Source organism: Apium graveolens, chromosome 5, assembly GCF_009905375.1.
Source record: "Apium graveolens cultivar Ventura chromosome 5, ASM990537v1, whole genome shotgun sequence".
In the NCBI taxonomy this organism is placed as follows: Eukaryota; Viridiplantae; Streptophyta; class Magnoliopsida; order Apiales; family Apiaceae; genus Apium; species Apium graveolens.
In genome coordinates, this window is record NC_133651.1 from 137,929,111 (window position 1) to 137,937,502 (window position 8,392).

The following is an 8,392-nucleotide window of genomic DNA, read 5'->3' on the forward strand; positions in this document are numbered from 1 at the left end:
TAAAAATCACAAAAAAAAATATGAAAATTCAAAAAAAAAATAAATAAATTAGTTAGTTAAACATAATTGTTGCATCATGCATTTGTTCACCTAGGAGCACATCATCTTAGATTTTATTTTATTTTTTTTTAATTTTTCGTACCTTATAAATTGTGGTGATTGCTGGAGGACCCAAGGTACATTAAATTTCTTCTTTTCTTTAGTTAAGACACATAGTTTAGAGCATCCATAATTTTTTGTTGCTTTTATATCTCATTGTGTGTTACATCATTTAAATAAACTTTAAGGGCAAACCCACATCACAAGATAAGGGGAGGGATTTCATCACTCTTTCCTTGGCCCACAACCATTAAATCCATCATTTTGCATACCATAGCCTTTTTAATAAAATTAAGTAGACATTAGCCCCTAGAACTTCGCGCTCAACTAGGAAGAAAACCTGAGACGATCAAATCTCTAAGTATTCATTCTTTGGTGTCTAGGCTAGCGAAAGCTTACCTGGCCATTTAGATTTGGTGACTAGGCTGGTGTTTAGCCTCTTGGCAATGCTTGCACCTACCTGGCCAATCAGAAAGAATACTTTTAGTTTTGTTAATTTTAGTAATATCTTTTTGTTAGGAGTAAGTCTAGAGTTTTTTTAGGGAACCATAGATTTAGAATTTTTCTTTCGATTTTTCACCCTTTATTTTGCGTGTTTTAAATTTCTGCACTTATTTGCTACTTGATTTCTATCCTGTTTATGCGTACTACGTGGATTAGAGATAATTCATCTAGGTTAGTGAGACCAATTGAGCGTACTTCCTCATCGGAATCCGAACCCATAGAAATTCTTGAACCCGTAGTAAACATGGCGGTATCTCTTAAGGATCGTTGTTACCCCGCCCGTTCAGCCCAACCTTCTTGTATTACTCTTCCACCGGTTAATGGTAATAATTTTGAAATTAAAGGTCATCATATTAGAATGTTACCTAAATTTACCGGGAGTGAAGATGAGGATCCGTATCTTTTTATTCATGAATTCGAGGAGGTTTGTGCCTTACAAAAACTCCAGCAATTGACCGAGGATTCCATTAGGCTTAGACTAATCAATTTCGCTCTTAAAGAAAATGCTAAAAAATGGTTATATAGCCTACCGGTTAATTCTATTTCAACTTGGGAGGGATTCGTAGTCATTTTTCTAAAAAAATATTTTCCAAACCATAAGACTACGAGACTTACAAATGAGATTAATCAATTTCATCAAGAGGAAAATGAGTCTTTTTGGAAATATTTTGATAGATTTAAAAATCTTTTGTCCCAATGTCCCCACCACGGAATAGAAAAGTGGAGACTTTGTAAGATTGTTTACGAGGCCTTAGATAGTTCTACAACCGCGTTGTTAGAGTCTATGTGTCAAGGCAAATTCATGGAAAAAAATGAGGATCAGGGATGGGAGTTTTTCGAGGAACTAGCAGAAAAGACCATGTTGTGGGAGTCTAATAGGGAGCCGAATAGGGAGCCTAGTAAGCATAATGAAACACTCGGTTCATTAGCTAACAAAGGCTTGCATTTAGTGGGTAATTCTATAGCAACCGAAGCGAAGTTAGCTACTCTCACTAGAATATTAGAAGCTTTAGAAACCACTAATGCCCCCTCCCAAGCGTCTATATGTGCGAACTATAACTCTAATAGTCATGGACCTCAAAACTTTCAAGAGTTTGAGCAAGTGAATGCTATGTTTCAACCTCGACCTAGGAATGACCCTTTTGCACCCACATACAATCCCGAGTGGAAGAACCACCCGAATTTTTCATGGACCCAAGACCAAAACTACCAATCTCGTCAACCCACTTTTCAAAAGCCTAATCAAAACTCTTACCCCACTTCTAGTCAAAATCCTTATCCAAACCCAATTCAAGCACCCTTGAATCCTCCCGGGTTTAATGATTCGGATAAGAGACTTAATTCCTTAGAAAAGAGTATTGAGGCTTTGCTAAAATCTCAAACTAATTTGACTCAATCTCAACAAGCCTTCATGCAAACCATGACCCAAGATAGGCAATTATTGAATTTCAATGCCCAAGCCATATCTAAGTTAGAGGTTCAAATGAGTCAATTACCTAACACGATTTGTGAGCGCGAGAAGAACAAGTTTCCAAGTCAACCCGAGGTGAATCCTAAATTTTCGCTTAATCAAAGACCTCATGATGTGAACGCCGTTATCTCTCTACGCTCGGGAAATCAAGTGAGAAATCGAGTTGGTGTTGATGATAACGAAGAAGAGAATTCGAGTTTGAAACCTAATCCTTCACCTTTGAGTACGAGTCTAGATCACTCGAAGCAACCCGAGAATTTCGAGTCTAGCGAAACACCTCATTCGATTGCACCACCTTTGAAACCTAGCCCCAATTTGTCTACTGAAAGAGTCTTTACGCCGAAAGCTCCGTATCCTCAATGACTTATTTCGAACAAACAATCGGCTCAAGTAGACAAGATCTTAGAAGTTTTCAAGCAAGTTAAGGTCAACATTCCTCTTTTAGATGTCATTCAACAAATTCCTTCGTATGCTAAGTTTCTAAAAGAGTTGTGTACTCATAAACGAACCACTCATGTTCCGAAGAAAGCCTTTTTGACATCTCAAGTTAGTTCGATTCTCTCGAATGAAATTCCCGTGAAATATAAGGACCCCAGTTGTCCTATTATTTCTTGTGTCATAGGCAACACTTTTGTTGACAAAGCTTTACTTGACTTAGGTGCTAGTGTGAATCTTCTTCCATATTCTGTGTACCAAGAACTCGGTCTAGGTGAACTTCAAAAGACCAATATCACACTTCAATTAGCCGACCGTTCTATCAAAATTCCTAAGGGAATAATTGAAGACGTGTTGATTAAGGTTGGTGATTTTGTTTTTCCCGTTGATTTTGTGGTCCTAGAAACTGAACCAGTCAAAAATCCTAAAAATCAAATACCTATCATTTTAGGAAGACCTTTTCTAGCCACATCCAATGCCTTGATTAATTGTAGGAATGGTTTAATGAAACTAACATTTGGAAATATGACCATTGATCTCAATATTTTTCATGTCGGGAACCAACCCAATGACTATTTTGACCAACATATGGAAATTAATGTAATTGATAAAATGCTTGATCATGAAACCATGAGTGTCGATGATGCTCTTGACTTTTGTTTAAATCATTTTGGTCAAAATTGAGTTGATTCCGATTACACTAATGAGGTCAATGACATGTTAGAGTCCACCATTCCTACAACTAACCAAGAGTTTGAACCACTTCCTTTATCCCTTTATCAAGCTAGTGAACCAGTTGAGCCAAGTCCACCAGAATTAGAACTCAAACCTCTTCCTAACACTCTTAAGTACATGTTTCTTGGTCCTAATAAGTCTTTTCCCGTCATAATTGCTTCTAATTTGACCCCATCTCAAGAAGAGGAACTTTTAAGTGTGCTTAGAGAGAACAAAGAAGCCATAGGTTGGAGTATTTCTGATATTAAAGGAATTAGTCCGGCAATTGTCCAACATAGAATTCACTTAGTTGATGATGCTAAACCAGTTAGGGAGCCACAAAGGAGGTTGAACCCAACTTTGATGGAAGTTGTTAGGAAGGAAATTCTTAAGTGCCTAGATAATGGGATCATCTTTCCCATTCTGATAGCTCATGGGTGAGTCCGATTCAAGTAGTACATAAGAAATCGGGTATTACTATAGTGACCAACGAGAATGACGAACAAGTTCCCACTCGTGTTCAATCTGGTTGGAGAGTGTGTATAGATTATAGGAAACTCAATTCTGCCACTAGAAAAGATCACTTTCCTTTACCATTCATCGATCAAATGCTAGAAAGGTTAGCGGGTCATTCCTACTATTGCTTCCTAAATGGTTTTTCTGGCTATTTTCAAATCCCCAGTGCTCCCGAAGATCAAGAAAAGACCACGTTCACATGTCCTTTCAGAACGTTCGCTTATCGTCATCTAGCTTTTGGTTTGACCACGGCCCCTGCTACATTTCAACGATGCATGATGAGCATTTTTTCCGATATGGTAGGTGAATTCCTAGAAATTTTTATAGATGACTTTTCCATCTTTAGTTCTTCTTTTCATCAATGTCTAAACCATCTTGACTTAGTTTTAAAAAGGTGTAAAACAACGAACCTCGTTCTTAATTGGGAAAAATGTCATTTCATGGTTAAAGAAGGAATTGTCCTTGGTCATAAAATCTCAAAAAAGGGAATTGAAGTTGATAAAGCTAAAATTGATCTCATTGGTAGTCTCCCTCCACCAAAATTGGTCAAAGCAATTCGCTCTTTTTTAGGACATGCGGGGTTTTATAGGCGTTTCATTAAGGATTTTAGTAAGAAGGCAAGACCCTTGACCAATCTTCTTTCAAAAGATGTCAAATTCGAGTTCAATAGTGATTGTTTACAATCTCTTGAACACCTTAAGAAAGAATTGACTTCATCCCCGATAATTAAATCTCCCGACTGGAATGAGCCTTTTGAGTTGATGTGTGATGCCTCCGACTATGCAGTTGGGGCAGTTTTAGGGCAACGAATCAATAAGATACTTCATGTCATATACTACGCTAGCAAGACCTTAAATGATGCCCAACTTAATTACTCAACCATCGAAAAAGAGCTTCTAGCCGTAGTATTTGCCCTTGAGAAGTTTAGGTCTTATCTTATTGGTTCGAAAATCATTGTTTACACCGATCATGTCGCCCTTCGATATCTTTTCTCAAAAAAGGAATCAAAAGCTCGTTTGATTAGGTGGATCTTGTTGCTCCAAGAATTTGACCTAGAAATTAGGGATAAGAAGGGGTCTGAAAATGTCGTTGCCGATCATCTTTCTCGATTGGTAGTAGAGTCAACCGTTGACTTGCCTTTGAATAAATCTTTTCCGGATGAACACCTTATTTCTATCTCTACCCTCCCTTGGTTTACCGACATTGTTAATTACCTTGTCACCGGCAACATTCCGACTCATTGGTCCAAGCCAGATAAATCTAAATTCTTTTCACAAGTCAAATACTTCTTTTGGGATGACCCTTATCTCTTCAAGTATTGCCCGGATCAAATCATTAGAAGGTGTCCCAAATCACGAGTTTAGAAGTGTCATTTCCTTTTGTCATGATCAAGCTTGTGGAGGACATTTTAGTGCCAAAAAGACGGCGGCTAAGATACTCCAAAGTGGTTTTTATTGGCCTAGTTTGTTTAAAGATTCCGCGGAATTCTGTGCCGCTTGTAGTAGGTGTCAATATTTAGGAAAGATCACAAGACGTAATATGATGCCAATGAATCTGATCCTAATTATCGAAATTTTTGATGTTTGGGGGATAGATTTTATGGGCCCATTTCCTTGTTCATTTGGCAACCTCTACATTCTCTTAGCGGTCGATTATGTATCTAAGTGGGTCGAAGCCATTCCAACTAAGTCTAATGACAATAAGGTCATTCTTAAATTCTTAAAAGAGAATATCTTTTCTCGATTTGGTACGCCAGCTATCATTAGTGATCAAGGCAAACATTTCAAGAACCATCAATTTGAGTCTCTCTTAAAAAAGTACTCGATCACTCATAAATTGGCCACCCCTTATCATCCTCAAACTAGTGGTCAAGTTGAAGTCTCAAATAGGCAAATCAAATAGATTTTAGAAAAGACTGTCAACTCGAATAGGAAGGATTGGTCAACTAAGTTGATAGATGCTTTATGGGCCTATAGGACCGCGTATAAGACTATCTTGGGTATGTCCCCTTATCGGCTTATGTTTGGTAAAGCTTGTCATTTGCCGGTTGAACTTGAATATCGAGCCTTATGGGCCATTAGGGAGTTGAATTTTGATTTACCCACTGCTGGTAGTCATAGGAAGTTGCAGTTGTCTGAGTTAGAGGAAATGAGAAATGATGCTTATGAAAATGCTAAAATCTATAAAGAAAGAACCAAAGTTTTTCATGATAAATCAATTTTGAGAAAATCCTTTTCTCCCGGTCAAAAGGTTCTTTTGTACAATTCTAGGCTTCATTTATTTCCCGGAAAATTGAGATCTAGATGGGAGGGACCTTACATTGTTAAAGTAGTTTATCCTCTTGGTGCTATTGAAATTGAAAATCCTAAAAATGGTGAAATATTCAAAGTTAATGGACAACGTCTCAAACCATTTTTAGAGTTGCCAGTCAATTCCGAGGAAGAGGTCATCAACCTCATTGACCCATGATCAAGTAAGTCTCTTTCAGTAGGTAGTTTTAACTCTCTTCATCCCTTATCAGGTATATTCTCATCATTTTCCTTACTTATTTCTTTCTTTTGCATACATTGAGGACAGTGCATGATTTAGGTATGGGGGAGGGTTTTAGTGTAATTCTTAAAAAACAAAAAAATCCAAAAAAAAAATAATTGAAAAAATCAAAAAAATTCAAAAAAAATAGAGACATTTTTAGCTAAGTTGTCTTACTCTCTCTTGAACTTTAGTAGCAGTTGGTGTTAACATGTTTTCAAAAACTTATACATATAGTGCCTTTTAGATTATTTAAACGTAGTTGAGTAAGGTGTCTTTTTGAATCTTATGTCGATTGATTTTCACTCTAGATTCCAAGATGGCACTTTTGCACAAGACCTTTTTTGGAGAGATTGTTTAGGGATGTTATTCGATACTTGAGAGAGAACCCACATGTTGAAACAATGTCGAATCAAGCCTTTGCGAAAAGAAAAAAGAAGAGAAAGAAAAAAAAAAGTAGAAAAAAAAGCAAAAAAAAAAGAAAAAAAAGAAAAGAAAAGATGAATAAACTACTTCAATACTCATTGTTCTTATAAACAAAAATCTTTAGATAATGGGCACAAGTAGAATTGACTAGTCTTGTTTTGTGGCCTTTGTTACTCGAGTTATTAAGTTCGTCGGGGGATTTCAAAACCTAGTGCCCTAAAACCATCTGGTTTGGGAGTCACTGACCTAAAACTCGCTACATGGGTAACATAGAAAGCCTAAGAAAACAGACATCATAAAGTCAATTAAAAAAAAAAGAAATAATAATTTTGTGAAGTTTGGCTAGATACTTGTTTTGATAGAGAATGTGTCAGTTCAATATTAGTTGAAAAAGAGAAAATGTTCTTAGACAGTTAAATCCATCAAAGGCCTTAAATTCACTACACACCTTGGGATCTTTTGTAAAAATTCTAAGTCAACATAAGCAGATTTGAGTGACCTACATCTTAGCTATTATTAGAAGAGTCTTTAAGGCATGTATTTTATTTATAAAATCTTCTTGTTAACACCAATGAACATTAGAGTAAAATTGAGATAGATGCTTGTTAAATTGTCTCAAAGATTTTATGGGTATATCTTCTGTAAACCCTTAGGAGACAACACTCCTCCTATGGAGATCGTCTATGGGTTTAACGGGTTGGTAAACCTAAAATTTCCCGTCACGCCTACGAAAAGGAGCAATAGGATCTCTCTTAGTTAGCATTTTTATGTTTGATTTTACTCGAGGACGAGCAAAAGATAGGTATGGGGGCATTTGATAATCACATATTTTTGCATAATTTCATACCAATTTTTTGCTTATTTTAAATAAATTAATTTGTTGCATTCTCATCATTTTGTAGATATTTGGAAAAATGAGAAATTTGAAGTAAAAGGGAGAAAAGGGCAAAAATGGTAGAAATATAAGTCACCAAGCAACTTGAAGAAAAAGCCAAAAGAAAGAGTTGGTAGAAATCAATGATCAAGATAAACCAAACACCCATCTCACTTGGATGGCCAAGATTCACCCAACTCTACCCTAAACCCTAATTTTTAGCTATAAATACAATACCCCCCTTCCCCCTTGTATTGATCACCTAGTTTTTCTTTAGTTAGTAGTAGCCTCTCTTTTCAATTTCTAGATCTAGTTTTCATTTACTTTGTATTTTCTCTCTTGTAAACACTTTCTTCAATAAATGTCATTCAAGTTTTTTTATTACATCCTCTCCTCTACTTTTATGTCTTGTTACTTTAATATTGGGTTATGATATCTTTTAAAATCTCACAAGTTACATACTTGGAGATTTGGAAGGAGCCCTCTAAATTTGATTTTATTATTGATTTAATATTCTAGAGATACTTTTAGAATTTGTATTAAAATTTCGTGATTTACTTTTTTTCGAGTTCCTTCATTTTTCCGGCGAAAAAAATATTCCGGCTCAAACTTATTTCGAGATCGGGGTCTTTTGGCCTAATAATCACACACAGCTCCAGTTATATTTCTCTCAACATGTGTTGAGGCATTTTTAATTGTTGCTCCCTTTATTTTTGGATACAAAATGTAGTACGTCTCTTATATTTTGCAGCAACAAGTTTTTATTTTTCTTTTTTTTTTCACTGAATGTCATGTTCCTTTTGTTCTCCCGTCTCGTGTTGCCG

General features: G+C 36.1%; 1 pseudogene; it reads left to right on the forward strand.

The window, feature by feature from the left end:
- Positions 1–847: 847 nt before the first annotated feature.
- Positions 848–6,208, forward strand: LOC141660400 (uncharacterized; annotated as a pseudogene).
- Positions 6,209–8,392: the final 2,184 nt, after the last annotated feature.